Source organism: Canis aureus, chromosome 16 (assembly GCF_053574225.1).
Source record: "Canis aureus isolate CA01 chromosome 16, VMU_Caureus_v.1.0, whole genome shotgun sequence".
NCBI classification, from domain to species: Eukaryota; Metazoa; Chordata; class Mammalia; order Carnivora; family Canidae; genus Canis; species Canis aureus.
Window position 1 is genome coordinate 28,478,275 of NC_135626.1, and position 15,747 is coordinate 28,494,021.

At 39.3% G+C, this 15,747-nt stretch overlaps 1 protein-coding gene across 2 annotated transcripts in view; it reads left to right on the forward strand.

Moving 5' to 3' along the window:
• SRSF1 (serine and arginine rich splicing factor 1) overlaps positions 1-15,090 on the forward strand; it is an 18,986-nt gene extending 3,896 nt beyond the window's left edge. The window contains exons 5-7 of one of the 2 annotated variants that reach the window (XR_013354325.1): positions 656-769; positions 1,565-1,614; positions 14,340-15,090. The gene's annotated coding sequence lies outside the window, so the exon portion shown is untranslated. Of the gene's footprint in view, positions 1-655; positions 770-1,564; positions 2,401-14,339 lie in introns of those variants that run through there. The other variant, XR_013354326.1, reaches the window with a different exon arrangement.
• Positions 15,091-15,747: the final 657 nt, after the last annotated feature.

Genomic DNA, 15,747 nt, shown 5'->3' on the forward strand with positions numbered 1-15,747 from the left:
GATGAGATTATGTTGTGTGTTAGTAAATTAAAGGTTCTTGAAAGATAATCTAGTAAGTGGAGTTAGCCATCTCTTATTGTTAATTGTAAAAGACTTCTGGGGGAGATAAGGTTAAGAATAAGGCAATTGTGTATATAATATGGTAAATGGGGGGTGATCTAGTTTCTGAAAGATAATCTTCCCATACTTTGATAAAAATGATTAAATTTATAGATGTTTAATTTTTGGTGATCATCTAGACAACATAGGCTTTTATGCAAAATTGGGTAGTGACCAGTTAATGTTAACTTGGGGATAGCCTTTGAGGTTTTCATGCTCTTCTCAAAAATTGGTAAGTATTAAATGTTAAATTAAGCACAGATTAGCACCCTTAACACAAATTACATTTTTTTCTGAAATGTGAATAATACACTAGAATATTAACTGCTTATTTGTCAATAAAAAGCTGGGCTTTCTTTAGAATTTTGCTTTGCAAAACCCTTCTCAACCATAAGCTGATTCTGTATCCAAAACCTACCAAAGCAGTGATTTATATCTTAGTCTGCTAGTTGTATCTTTTTATTTTGATAGCCCCTTGGTGCTATATTTTCATTTGAGTTGGGGGAGGAGATTTTTACTTAAAATCCCTAATCTTTTTCTTTTGATTTCCTCATAGCTAGTCAAAACCATCAAAACACTTTTTTCTGCACCCAAAAGAAATAACTAAATCTTAAACATTTGCCTTGGATGCTAATCAGAGCTGGAAGCTGAATTTAAGACCACTATGCAGGTGACATAATTTGAAACCTTGGAAAAACTATACATAGTCGTGGTAATAGAAGAAATGGGCCCTAAGATATTTACATAAGGACACCCAACCGAAACATTTAGATGAACCTTGCGGAATGTAAGGAAGAGAATGGGATATTAAGTTCAAAACTTAAGAGTCTCCTTTAAGTAAAGAACTTGGTTGGTATAAATTAAGGAAGTTACTAGTTTTTATGCAAGGATTTAAAATACAACAGTCAAGAAGTGGAAAGATTTTTACTATTTGAAACCTATGTTTCATGTATAGAATATAAATATTTTTAATGACTAATTTTTGAAATGTTAGTATGAGTTAGACTTAAGCATGTGTTCATTAAATGTGTTGGAAACCAAGATAAAATTGCCTTCACTGAAGATAGTGCATTTAAGCTAAGTTGAGAGCTGTGCTCTACTAAAAGTTTAAGTAGTCCCAACCTCAGAATAGACGTGGGACACAAAATATTGTCTGATAATAAACTGAAGATTAGAGAACTTGGCTGCATATTTATAGAAGGTAGCCGGGTACCAGACCAGGCAGCTAAAACCTCTGAGGGAAGATGCAGACTTTGTTTTTCAGTCTTAGGAAAAGAACCTTAATCTTCTATCCATTTTGACAGCTATTTAAAGAACGTCAGTTTTGGAACTAAAGGTGGCCCTGAATTGTTCCCCTTTTCTCCCTATTTATGTTCCTTTAGAATAGCGTAGGGAGCCTGTAATTAGTTTGTTATTTTCTAACCAAGGAAAAACTTAAGAAGCAATTATTTTTCATTAACATCAGATTGAATAACACACCTTGCTGTTCAGCCCACATCCTTCTGGAAGCAAAAGGTAAGAAACCCATTTTCTGATTCCTAGTTTTTTGGGACCTGAATTTTATTTTTAAAATTGGTTTAGTAATTTTTTTCAAGGACTGTATGAACATTTTCTTCGTTTAAAAAGTTTTTCCCCTAAGTTTTATACCCACATAAATCTTGAGTGCTCCCATGTCCATTTATTGTAGTCCTTAAGTTCAATATGATTCTAGAATTTCAGCTTTCTTAGTTTTATCTTTGAAACTTCTGGCTCATTACGACTGGTGTGGTTTTTTTCCTTCACATTGTCTATGTAGATGAATTTCTTAGATGTGTCTTTTTATTTTGTATAATGAAGTTGTACCGCAATTACAATTTAAATAACTTTTATGTATGTATTTACCATAAAGTATTAAAGAAACTATTAGACTGACGTTTTGTTGTAACATAACCATCCTGTGGTTTCATTTAGTTCCATCCCAGTATGAAGAGTACAGAGGCAGAAAACAGGTTCACAATCTCTTATCCAAAAAATTCTGAAAACGTTAAATGTGAAACCTGACCAGAATCGATGCCTTTGTTTTGTACTTATGGGGACTACATGGTCTTAGCGGAAATACTGAGGCTTCATTACACTGTTGGCATAGGCTTTGCTGGGGCTGTTACATGATATGGACTCTACCATACTTTATAAAGTGAATGGCTCAATTACAAATATGCCTGGTCCCTTGAGTTTGGATAAGAGATTATAGAACTCTAATAGAATATAGAGCTAAAGCTTCTGTGTAATTTTGGGCGTGTGAATAAAAACAAACCTGTTAAATGTGGATCCTTTATTAATGGAGATCTGAGTTCCCCGACTTTTTTAGACTGAAGCAGCCACGAGAAAAAAGGTATGACCCACATTTCTTTATATTCTGTTGCTATAGTAGACTCACAGTTGTACTCCACTGGAGGAAATTACTCTGCCATCCTAGTGTATGTAGTGGTATATTCACTTCTTTGAGGTAATTTTTTTTTTCCAGTACTTTGCAGGAATATTGATCACTATGATCCTATAGGAAAAGCTGGGATTGGCATGAAGTGATGAGATTATAATTTTGATTGTTTATTGAATATAAATAGTCCTGGCAAAAATTTGCTTTAAGTAGAGGCCCAATGAGTTACAGTTAGACGAGCACTTATTCCTGTGATTGAGGACTTTGGGGATGCTTCTTGATAACTTCAAAAGCTATATGTGAAGGTGGTGGTGATTTTTGTAGGGATCAAGGAATTTTTCTATTAAAAAAATTATCTGGTGCTTCGTAGTACCCCCCCAAAAGAAATTGAATAAATTAGTCTTTGTCATGTAGAAGTTAATTTAGTTATAAATAATCTCACAGTAATAAGTTCTTCAGCTGGGCTATTGGAGAGAGAAAATACATGCATGCCATTGCTTAAAGAGTTGCTGTTTTAGATGGATGTACAAAACAACAGACAGATGAAAATACCTCTGGTCTTGAGTTCGGCAGATCCTGGGTGACTGTTACCTATCAACTATTGATAAGAACTATCAGTGTGAAAATAGCAGAAATTGAGAGCCTCTCTAGAATGCTATACACATTCAGTATGAACAAAACAATTTAAAAGGGTTGCCAAATGTCTAGTAAGTTTTTTTTACCATGTTCTATTGCACTCCATTGTTAAGTAAATGCTAGGGAAAACTGTGTAGCCACTAGAGGGAGTTATTGTACAAAATCAACCAGGAAAGTATCCCTACTGTAAAACAGCTCTAGCGAAGTGGAAACCAACTCCTTTTTTTTTTTTTTTTTTTAAGATTTATTTATTTACTCAAAGAGAGAGAGGCAGAGACGCAGGCTCCATGCAGGGAGCTTGACATGGGACTCATCCCGGGTCTCCAGGATCACACCCTGGGCTGTAGGTGGCACTAAACCGCTGCGCCACCGGGGCTGCCCTGGAAACCAACTCTTAATCCTCCCTATCAACTCCAAAGTTAGGTGGGGTGTTTGCGGTGGGTGAGTTTTCTTCCTGTAACTTTACCTCTGCCTTATCTGTTGAGTAAGGATCCATTTAGGTCTTGAACAGAGTGTTATTAGTACTGGACCCTCTAAAGAAAAATATGTCTAGGTTCAGGAAATTAGAAAATGCTGAAGATGTGAATCTGCTTGTTTTTCTGCCTGCCTTGTACACTTACAGGTATGGATCAGTAAGGCTAGAAGTGTAATAATTGGGTACAGGATGTGCTGCAAAAAGTAATCTAGGCATAAAATTGGTCTCCTACTAGGAAAAACAAATATGCTTTCAGAGATCTTTGTCATTTGTTTTTATGGCATGAAAAGATTTCTGGAATCTTATTTCTCAGCATTACGAAAAGACTTGGTATTAGTTACCGTCTTAAAACCCTGCTTATTTGTCAAGTTGACTTACTATATTTTTTATTTCTAGGCTTTGCTTAACTAGGCATAGAGTATCATGATCAGAAAGTCCATATACATGGTTCTCTTGTCATGTTTACTTAATGCCATTTTATATTAAGACAGCTGAAAATTTGGGGGGAATTAACACTTTAGCATCTGTCATTCCTGTTATCTCCTTCCCTATAACCTAACATTGCAAAAAATGTAAAGGACACAAACTTATCTCTAAATTCACTGAAAATACTCTTAACATTTCTTAGGCCCACTTGATCTTAGTCAAGAAAATGGTATGGGAGCACCCTTCTTAAAACATTGTTAGAAACTTGTCTGCTTTGAAGAATAAGATACTAAGCAAATAAAAGTATTTTTCCAGGAGAGAAGAAAATGAAGTTTACACAGTAAAACTTGTCTGCCTGCTTAACATTTTCTGTGGCAAGTGAGGCTGCAGAAGGTGATTGCTGATTAGCAGGCTTGGTGCAAGTTGGATTGAGAATGCTCTAGGTTTGGTTATTGCCTGTCCTTAATCCTAGGAATGTTAGGACCTAGGAGGTCCCAATTTAACTTATGAAGAGATACTCTAAAACCAAAATCGTACAATTGAAAATCCAGAATTCCCTTTGTAAAAGAGAAAGGCTAAAATTTGGAGATTGTAAAGTGCCAGAGGCATGCAGAATTGTGTCCTGAGGTGCTGTTAGGGAAGCCTTAACATATAAAATTTGGGATAAGCTTTCAAGTTGCAGCAATGATTAAGGTTTAAAACAGGAACAGATTGCTGCATCAGTCACAAAAGACCACCAACAGCCTTGAAATACAACTTTGAAGTCCTGGGCTGAATCTCTTCTGCCCCTAAAGTGGCTTGTAGAAATTTGACTTAAACCGTCTACTGTATGGCCTGTGAATGCCAAGTGTGGTCAAAAACTCAGTATCTTCACTCCAAGCCCCAACAGCCCACCAGTTACTATTGCTAGGGCTTTTTTTTTTTTTTTTTAATGAAAAATGTATCCTGTCACTTTCTACTAGAGTTATTTGAAACTTGGAAATTACTCTTAGAAATACGGCACCTGAGGCCCTTGGTAACCTAGCTCCCAACCTACTACCTCCGAAGTTTCCTCTCTAGCTAGCCTCCCCTGATATACTCCATATCCCAGGACTTGGCATTCTCCAGCATTTCTCTTGCATTTGGTCCTCCTATTCCTTCCTCCTGTAATGCCTTGTATCTGTTTGTTTAGAGAGGTGGAACTGAAACTTTTGGATAGTACCTCAAAATCACCTCCTGGAAATTTAATACCCATGATAGAGACAGAATCATTCTTTGGTGTGTGGACACAGACCTTGTGCATTTTACTCTGGCATAGCCTTGTCACTTAGCTTGCTTGCACTTATCCATTCATCTACTTCAACTTTCTTGCTTCATTAATTTTTATTTTCTGAGGCACCAAGATAATGTCTGGCACGATAGTCGCTGAAAGCACCCACTTCAAAAAGAGTAAGCACTATTGGTTCTTCCTCTGTTCCCACAGAGTATTTCTACTGTATTTTAAAACTTTTGCCATTCTGCCTTGATTATCAGTGAGTTGTTTATGTATCTGTCTTTTCTAACAGGTCATAACCTTTCTTCCTCCCCCTTCCAGGTACATAGCACAAAATAGCTATGCACTGAATAGACATTCAAGATAATTAATCAATTGCTTTGGAAGAGAAACCTAGAAATTTGAATTCTTTCCCGTACTGAATATCTTGAATAAGTAACCAGTAAATAGAGGTCTAAGTTTCTTTTGTGTCTAAGTTGGAAATAAATCATTAATTGATATTCACTGTGTAGTAGTAGAAGCTAAATATTTGTATGTAACATTAAAATATCATTTTCCATTCTGTGACCTCCTGGAGTGTTTCTAGTTATTTTTGGAGACTTTTTTTTTTTTTTTAAGAAATTTGAATTACAAAAGTGTGTCAAGAGTGACATCCACATTTTAAGACCTAAAATGTTGATTAGCAGTACAGCAAGCACACTACAACAAAGAAAACTAAAAATGGTTCCTTTGTCCTCTAAAACTAGATAGTAAACTTGTACCAAGGTGATAATTGAGTTCTATGACTTTCTTTATAACCAGGTCTTAGCCACAGTACCACCACAAAACTAAGAGTTTTGTTTAATTGCCACATCAAAATGCTGTTTAGTTTTGTGTTCCATCTCCATTTGGCATAGCAGCATCCTTACCTGTACATCCAGATTCATTACTAAAAGTGTTTTGCTGGTTTCACTGACTCCAGTCTATATCCTGGCCATCAAGTCTGATCTTCCTAAAACATGTTAACTGCCCTAATACAAATCAACAGTGGGTTATAGTCTATTTTCCCAATGTACCACTATTCTCAATCACATCTTCCCTTACTCTGGTTGGTCTGGTAAATACAATGCTTCTATTTGCTTCTGTGTGTTTGTAGACATTTCTCCTTCCTCTTCCCACTTAATCACTAAAGCTTCAAATCGTCATTCTCAGTTAAACATAATTCCTGAAACTAAAAAGTAAACTTCTAAGCCCATATAGTAGTTCTCTGTGGTGCATTTAATTTCACAAACTATTGTTACTGTTGAAGGTTTTGTGTTAATTTTTCCTACCCATTGAGGTTTCTGTAGCATTTCTATACCATGCAGCCACATGCAGTGCTAACAGTTGGCTAAATGATAAGAGGTGGAAAGAACTTACTCCTTAAAAGCAACCCACTAGAAGCCTGTTTCACAAACTTGGCTAACCAGGTGGATTGTTGGAGAAAATTCTAATTTTAGTACTGTATCAAATAATTCCTTCTTAGATGTGAAGCTAGGAAACTCAAATTGAAGTGCTTGCTTAAGGGCACGTAGGTGGCTCAGTTGAGCATGGGACTCTGTTTTATCTCCGGTCATGAACTCTGGGCTGTGAGGTGGGGTTCAGTGCTCAGCACAGTCTGATTGGGATTCTTTTCCCCCTCCCTTTCCCTGTCTGTTCCTCCCCTGGTCACATTTTTTTTTCCTCTCAAATGAATAAATGCTAGCCTAAGCCACGTATAACAGGAAAAGTAAATATCCCAAAGATCAGTCTTGGAAAGTCAAGGAGAAAGTTGGTTTTTTGCAAGCTGCGCACAGTTACGGTATAGATCAAGAATTGATCCTGTTGTCTTAAGAGAAGTTCCCTCTTTCTCCTAAGTCTCCTTTTTATATCATTAAGCATGATTCTTAACATGCTTTAAATTACTTACAAACTTAATCGCCATACCTCAGTGAGAATTCTTTATTATCCGTTAAGGCATAAGGTGAAGATTTATATAAGATTTATAGTACATTTCCTTGGTTAGGGAATCAACGTGACTCCAGGACTCTTGACTAGTACTAAGTGTCTCAAAGCCAGGAGACTCCGCAAACCTCTCCCCACACACACATACCCTATAAGCATCCCCATTTCTTTTGACTCTAGTTCTTCCACCCTTTCATGATCAGCTAAAGACTTAAATACTCTTGGAGTAATTGCACTATATTTCTGCTTTGCTTTTCTTCGTGTTTATATAGTGTTATGCATAATGTATGCGCTTGTATGTTGCTTTCAGTCTAGTTGTTTCATGCGTATGTGTTTTGCTTCCCCGGGGTACCTGATAAACTCTTTGAGAGCAAGCACAGTTAACTTTTTGGACACTTATTCTGAGATATGTGGTATGCTAATGCACACCTTAATGTTTATGAATATGTTCATGAAATCCTAGGTAGGTGCATTGCATAGCTGAGATAAGTAGTATGGTCCTCCAATCATTGGGCTTATTTCCAAAGTAGTGACTTCAAGGATTCATGTCCTTGCTACCTTTTTTTAATGGAAAGTTTGAAGGAAAAAAAATGCAAGAGCATTAAGGCATATACCTTATTCTCAAGGAAAGTAGTAGCTAATTGTTCCATAAGGTACTTTCACTCATTTTAATCTCCAGTGATTTTAGCTTCATTTTGCAGTTTGAGGAAACAGGCTCAAAGAGGTGAAAGTAACAGGCCCAGAACTTGAATCCTTGTTTTGTGACAGACTTATTTTACTACCACTTTTTAAAAGCCAGCCTGCCTTTTCCAGTAGGGCGGTTTTAGGGGTAGGTTAAGTCTTTGATTCAAGTGAACATCACCTGTAATATCCACCTGATGCCACCAGGGTGTCCCATTGTGCTGTCTTTGATCCAAGTTGTTAACATGTTGCTGCTGATGGCTGTTTTGAAGCCCGAGTTCATTTCGTTTCTGTGGTGGTAGCCCAGAACTCAGCAATAAGAAAGTGGGGGTGTTTAGCTTGCTGACTTTCTAGTATACAGTGCCAAGCCAGCATCAGAGTTGCCCTTGCCCTCTTTTAACCTCTTGCTAGTCAGGCTGGCCTCGCAGGACAGCAGGGCTTGGCTAGCAATTTTTAACTAGGCAAGAGTCCCACAAAGAACAGTAGTATAGAAAAGACCCCATAAATGGGTAAATGTCCACATATGTATGCATTTGTTTTGGTAGCCGAGTTTACACGTACACAAATTTATATCAATAAAACAGATCCAGGACAGAAAGATTGAATTGCTTTACTTCCCACTCTAGGTAGATGAGTTTTAAAAGACACTGTGTGGTGACTTCCCACTTTACAGTTTATCTTTGGTGTCAAAGCCTCACTTACATGAGAACTAACAAGGTGAGGTCTCCTATTTAGTATTAAAGAGCACAAATATCCTTTAATTTTGTTTTCTTCCAGTGCTCTTTAAGCACTTTGTACAAATGTCTAGTCTATAATACTTCTCAAGCTTTAATTTCATTACTGGAAGAGATCCTTAAAAGTATCCTGGTGACTAGTACAGTTCCAGGCATATAATAGGTGCTCAGTAAATACTTGTATACTAAGATAGCAAAGCCTCCATGGTAGTTATGGGACAGTCATACACAGCCATTTCTCTAAGGAAGAGAGTCTACATTAGGCATAGGGAGGTCCTTGTCTTTAAGCTGATTAGAATCCATTATGAACTGAGGAAGTAGTCCCTGGGGTGTCCTGGCTGGCCTTTGTAATCTGAAATATGTCATTCTGGGTTAGAATTAGCATAGCCTGAATTTAACTTTACCCATGCAATGTCTAAGACTGGGTGTTCACCAGGGCTCTTAGAGCCACCAGGATAGATTACTAAATTAAATGTTACTGATTTGAGATGTAGGCTTGGTGGTGCCCTTTCCCCTTTCTGCTCCCTGCCTACTCAGATGTGTTTACCTCTCAAAATTCCTGTGGTTTTCAGGAAATCACTGGAATAAATCCTAACCCTACCTCTAGTAGTCTAGCACCCTTTTCAGTTATCTCTAGTGAGAGGGCTAATCCCAGATTATTATAGTGCCAACTTAGACCCTTCCATCTGCTTTGCTTAAGTGATTAACTATCTGAGCTAAATTAAATCTATCAAACATATAGGGGCTTCCTCAGGGTTTATGAGTTTTGCTGAGTGTACTATGTACACTGGAGACTGGATTAATTACTGTAAGGAATAAAGGTTATCAGTTCCAATGTCCCTGCAAAGCATCACTAAGGGATTTTTTTTTCGTCCCCATATTATGAGTCTAGTTTTAGTACATTGGCCTGAAGATGCTCTTCCATATATAAATAGTATATTATGTCTTTCCTATCTAAAAGGCAGAAACAATGTGTATCCTAACCTTCAGAATGCCTGCTTCTGGGATTACCTTATACCTGATACTCAGGAAGCATTTTCACTGGCTTGGATTGACTACTTGCCTTCTGCTCTCCTAAGTATAAAATCCTGAATGCTGGGATGGAAAGTGAAAGGAAAGGTGTAGTGGGGAGAGGAAGCTGGAAAAATAAGAGGAAACAGCTGGAATCTGAGGGAGGGCTACTTATGTAAGGTCTGTGTCAACTAGTTGAGAGCCTTATAATGTTTTGTTAAAAAGACTAAAGTTAATTCAGAAGAAAGATCTAGATTCTCTGAATCTGACCCATCTTCCCTGTTTACCATAGTAAATCCCTTCATGGAGTCAAAATCTAAAAGGCACTATCCTCTAGCATTTCTGGTCTTCATTCTTCAATTCTAGCAAGGAACTTGCTGCTGCTGCTCAGGCAGTCAAGGGTGCAACGTTTCCAGTAGTGTTTGTGGATAGCTGGTAAGCTTGATGTTCTATTCACAGCTTAAGGGGTAAATGCTGAGTCCAGTTCAGTCCCTACGTTGAGCTTTAACAAACAGCTTGCCAGGTTCCTGCACCTGCTTTTATGTCTGGACCCAATGACTGGACTTTACGCAGTGTTGAGTTCAGAGACTTCTCAGGTCTCTGAGAAACATCTTTAAAGGAGTGAATTCCCTCCCCTGGAGCCTTAGACAGATTTTATGCTGTCCTGGCCTTGTGTTGCCATCTTTTGGCATTGCTTTCTAGAACAGAGCAGCCTCTCAAGCTTAGTCTAGCTAGTCTTGTGATGCTGTATCAGTATCTTCGGTCACCACTGCTCACTTCACTCCACAGGGAACATAATGCATCAATTCCTCAACACCTGTTTTGTTATTCCTCTCCTCTTAACAGGAATGAAGGAATCCTCAGTAGAACATCAGATTGACCCGATGAGGTTTTTTCTTATTTCTAGGCCCATGAAAGGGAGAGGAAGGACTTAGAAAGCGGGAAACCATAAAATCCACATGTACTAATATGCTAACTCTTTGGAGATTTTGAGAAATGAAATCATCCCTGAACTCTAGACAATCCTTCAATCTGTTGTGAAGAAATTACTAAAGAGATATATCTATTGGGATTTGGGTAAAGAATATTTACTTAATTTATGTTTTTCCTCTGCCCCTACTCTTCACATTTGGACAGGCACTAATAAGTAATAATCTTTCTTTGCAAATGAATAGTTTTTCTGATAATGCAGATGGGTAGCACAGTGCTATTTGGTGTTACTACATTCTTCTTTAATCTAGTGGAATGTGTTTGGGGTGGAGGCTAAGGCCACTGAAAAAGAGGTTTACCTCTATACCAGAATAACTATTCATGTAAGAATTTATGTTTTTTGAACATTAGCATGATGTAACTGAGCTAAGCTTTTATTGGTTCAGGCCCACCAAGTTTGTGTGACTTGTTAGGTATCAACTTTTTTTCGAGCTTAGCCATTACCCTGAGCTTGGGGCATTTGAGGGCAGGGAGGAACAGGTGGCCAAAAGAGAAATGTTGGTGCCTGAGAGTGTGTTTTCCAGTTGTATTGAATTTCTTACGTGGTGTATTTTTGACCTGTCTTAGTTTCTTTCCTTCTTGTGTCCTATGCTTTTTTGCTTTCTATTTGTTAGATGTCTTCTGTCAGTCATTCAGGAGTTGTACAATGGAAGTTAGTATTTCTACTCAAATGCTTTGTGGATGGAACTGATAGGCTTAGCATTGATTTCTGGTAACTTCTTCCTAAAATTAAAGTAAGAAATGTGTTTCCATGGCTTTGGACTTGGACTTGGTTTAATCTTTACCTTGAGTAATATGACCCTTCTTAGAAAAAATGTTTTAGGGGTGCTGGGTGGCCTAGTTGGTTGAGCATCCAACTCTTGATATCAGCTCATGTCTTGATCTCAGTATGGGGAGTTCAAACCCTGTGTTGGGCTCCACCCTCAACATGGAGCCTACTTAAAACTACAAAAAACAAAAAAGGAAAGAAGAAGAAAGAAACAATAGTGTTTTAGAACCCTCAACTGCCAGTTGAACTAAATGTCTACCATGGAAATTGGTAGATTTGCTTCCTGTACTTTTGTTTTCTGTGACTATCCAGATGTCAAGGAACTTAAATAGGTATTCAGGAAAAAAATTCTCCATTGTTTCCCCTTCCTCACCTTACCAGTTAAAGCAGAAATAACTAGTGATGACATTTTAGGTGGTAGAATTGAAACACAAACCCAACTTCTGACCACATGGGCCACAGGCAATTGGCTTAAGCCCTTAGTGTGGTTATGAAGTTGGAGTGGACTGCAAGGGGGTGGGGAGATTACTTCTGCTTTCCTCCCAGAAGCTTTGCTGGGTGTTGTTTTGATTTGGGGAGTAGGGGGGATGTTCCCCTTGGTAAAACGTGCTTCCTTTCCTCCTCTGGTCCTCGATTGCATTGAGGCTAGTAACAGTAACATTTCTCTCTGGTCAGGTTTGTTTTTTTTTTTTTTTGGTATTTGCAAATATTGCATTTTTGGTTTTTACTAGTAGTTTTGTTCACTGTCAGTTCTAGTTTTTTTGCATGAAGAATTAGTCCACTAACTTGGCAGATTTGCAGCCTCTTTTTACTTCTTTGAAGTAGATCTTCCCTGTGGAAAGTTTTGAATTTGATTGGTTTTCAATTTGTTGAGCAGTCTTATTTGGGGATAGGTAATTGACAACAGCAGTGACATTTTCTATTCTTAGGATTCTAAATCTAATTTATAATCCTATTGTACTCACAGATTTTAAAATCCTCTCCAAAACTGGAAGGAAATATCCTGTTGCTTTTTAATTTTTGCTAAAAGTTGCCTTTGAAGAGCTGATCATTTTTAAAGTAATTTCTACAAACAATGTGGGGCTTGAACTCACAACCCCAAGATTAAGAATTACATGCATGCTCCTTGTACTGAGCCAGCAGGCACCTCTAGAAAAACTGATCTTAATAGGCATCTTCCTTTGTCTTGTGTCATTAGCCTTTTGGTCACTTACTTAGGGCTCTTTGGAAGACAGGAGGATGCCTCTGTGGCTCCTTCAGTTGTTTGACTCTTGGTTTCTGCTAGAGAAATGGTCTCTTGGGGTCCTGGGATACCTGCTCAGCAGGGAGTATGATCAGGATTCTCCCACTCCTCCCATTGAGTGATCCCCTGCGTGCACTCGCTCTAAAACTAAATCTTTAAAAGGGGCGGGGGGAATTTTGAGGCATGGTGAAAAAATTGTTACTTTGAAAGAGGAGTAATTAAGTGGCTCAGTTATGCACAATTCCCAGCCCCAAAATTAATCTAAAACCACTAAATAGCACCAATAAAAATATTTGCTTAGCACTCATTATATTACAGGAAATGTTCTAAGCATTTTACATATATTACTCATTTAATTCACAAGTCACCCCTCTGTAAGATAGATAGGTACTTATTTTGTCCTCATTTTCCAGATGAGGAAATGAGGCCCTGAAAGGTTAAGTAACAGGTTATACAAGCTGGGGCTGAGGTGGGAAAGAGGAATCTTTCCCAAGCAAGGGAAAGGGGGGAGCAAGATGGGTAGGGGATCAAGTTTTATTTGGGTGAATGTAGGCACACTTTTTTTTTTTTTTTTTTTTTTTGCTTAGACACCAAATTTTCAGTTATCATACCAAAGAGTAACACCATTGACTCACCCATTGAAAGAAGTTGTTTACGATACAAAGAATGAATTTACTGTGTTTAGATATCCCCAATCTTTTGACTATGCCCCAGTATAGCTATGGAAGCTGGCTTGAGGAGGGGCTGTTGTTTGTAGTTAAGGATATTGTCTGTCCTAAGGGTAGAAATCCCCCTACTAAGGATGGAGTCTTTGATCTTACTGGTTTCATTAAATTCCTCAAAACATTTGGAGCTAATTGTTTTTGAGTAATTGCTCCAAACTTTTGGATCCAAATTTTCCCTTTGGAAAATACCATGAGATATAAAATTTCATCTGAAATTAAAAAGCTATTAAATTTTCTTTTTAAGGGAGAGTTTGGAGAACAATCAGGAATTCTGGTTTCCTCTCATGGATGAAGATAAAATTAGCCATTTTCCTCAAGAAAAGTGATATCCCAGTTCTTTAGTAATGAGAACAGGACTGTTTTCACTTGACCTCTACTTCCTGTTCAATGGGAAAACCCCTCTCCAGAGATGCTGTGAGAAAGATTGCTGGAGAAGGTTTTCTAGATCCTGGAATAAGAAGTTCAAGAGAGTCCAGCAATTTTATCATTAGGATAATGGTCTTCCTAACTACTAGTTTCATTATCCTCAAGCCTCATTTTCAACACAGTTTGAAAGGCTGCAAAGGAGGAGAGGCTAAACTGGGGAGGAAGAGAACTTAGTAGAGATGAATTATATAGACCTTGAAGGGAATGTGTGCACCAGAAGCAGAAACTTGGATACACTGAATGAAAATGAAAGAACAGGCAGTATCTAAGGTCAGAACAGAAGGGCTTTAGTTTACCTAGTTAATTCCTTAGATTTACATCTTAGTTCACTCCTTATCTTGCATGTGCATATAAACCTAGGCTTCCTGAAACTTTTTTTTTCCTCCCCAGAAGAGCAATGGACATTTTTATAGGAGACCTAGGAGCCACTGTAGCAGCTTAGCTGAGGGATGTGTGAGAAACTGTTCATCATTTTCTGTCCCCTCCTGTCTTAGGCTGACCTGGTCCTTGATGTGCTACCTGCTTCTGCTACTGATCCATACTGCAGAACTTCTCATTCATCCCCAAGGCCTTGAAGCGATGTCCAATAGGGAATCGACTCTAAAAGGAACCAGACCAACGAACGTTTCCAGCCCCTTCATTCTGGTGACTGAGGGAAGGAAACAGTGGGAGGGGTTATACATGTGTAGTGGATGGAAGGGAAACAGACTGTCAAATTACTCTCTTTAGTTTCTTTTACGAATAGAATTCTACAACCATATTATTTCTATTGTGTAAGTTTAGGGGAAGTTCAAGATGGTGACCTTGATTAGAATGTGTCTGGAGAGGAGTAAATGGAGTGTATTAGATAAGAGACAGTTGGTTATGAAAGATGTTGAAGCCTTGAAATAATGTGACCATCTGAGGAATTTTTTTTTAAGCCAGAGTTTATAAAAATATCACTGATATAGCCTGCCCCCTCATTTCCCGCCACAGGAGACTTCTTGGACTGGAGACACTTCTTTAATAATAGCTTGTCTCTGATATTCCCAGTAGCTACCTCTCTGTGAGGAAAGGATAGCAAACGTTCAGGACATCATCATACAAAGTTCCAGTAGCAGTGACGCCTACACGGAAGACGTGGAACTGCAAACAGAGGCCGGGTCACCTCAGTGACATCTGATGCCCGTCCAACCACAAGTTCAATTTTTGTCTTGTGGGGTGAGGAAGCAAACTGTACTGAAGCACTAAAATGATTTGTCTATACTTTCTCACTCGTTTTTATTTTTGAATTTTTTTTGGCGGGAGAGAGGGATGTTCGGGTAAGATTTCATATCCTATCTGGAGTTAAAGGGAGGATGAGAAAGCTCAGCCCTTCGCCCAGGAATAAGCCAGTCATGACATCTCTACGCGTGGGAAGTGTTTCCCTCAGCTGGGAGGATCTGAGGCTGCACCCCAGTGGGATTCCTTGCCGCTCAGAGGTAGACGCGTATTGTAGCAGGAGTGCGAGGGTTTAGCTGGCTAGGGACGAACTACCAGGGGGGAGGGACGCTCGAAGTCCTAGGGGCTTCCCCCCCTTTGGAGCCCGCGCCTCCAATTGCTGCGTATATGGGGCTGAAGAGCCGGGTGACCGCCGTGGCCTGCGCCATCCGCCGGGGGTCTGGCAAGGACGCGACGCCGCCGGGCACCGCGTCTGGGTCCCGGGAAACGGCCCCGCCGTGCCCAGCGAGCCCGCGCCAGACCCTGGCGTCCTCCATCTTCTCTCCTGCTCTCCCCCTGCTCCAGCTGCCGGAGCCGCGGACCGCAGCACCACACACCCCCGCGGGGGGGGACGCCGCGCCCCATCCCCGCCCCCGGCCCCACCCCAGCCCCCCCGCGGGGGCCCTGACCCCACCGCCGGCGGGCCCTGGCTGAGCTCCGAGG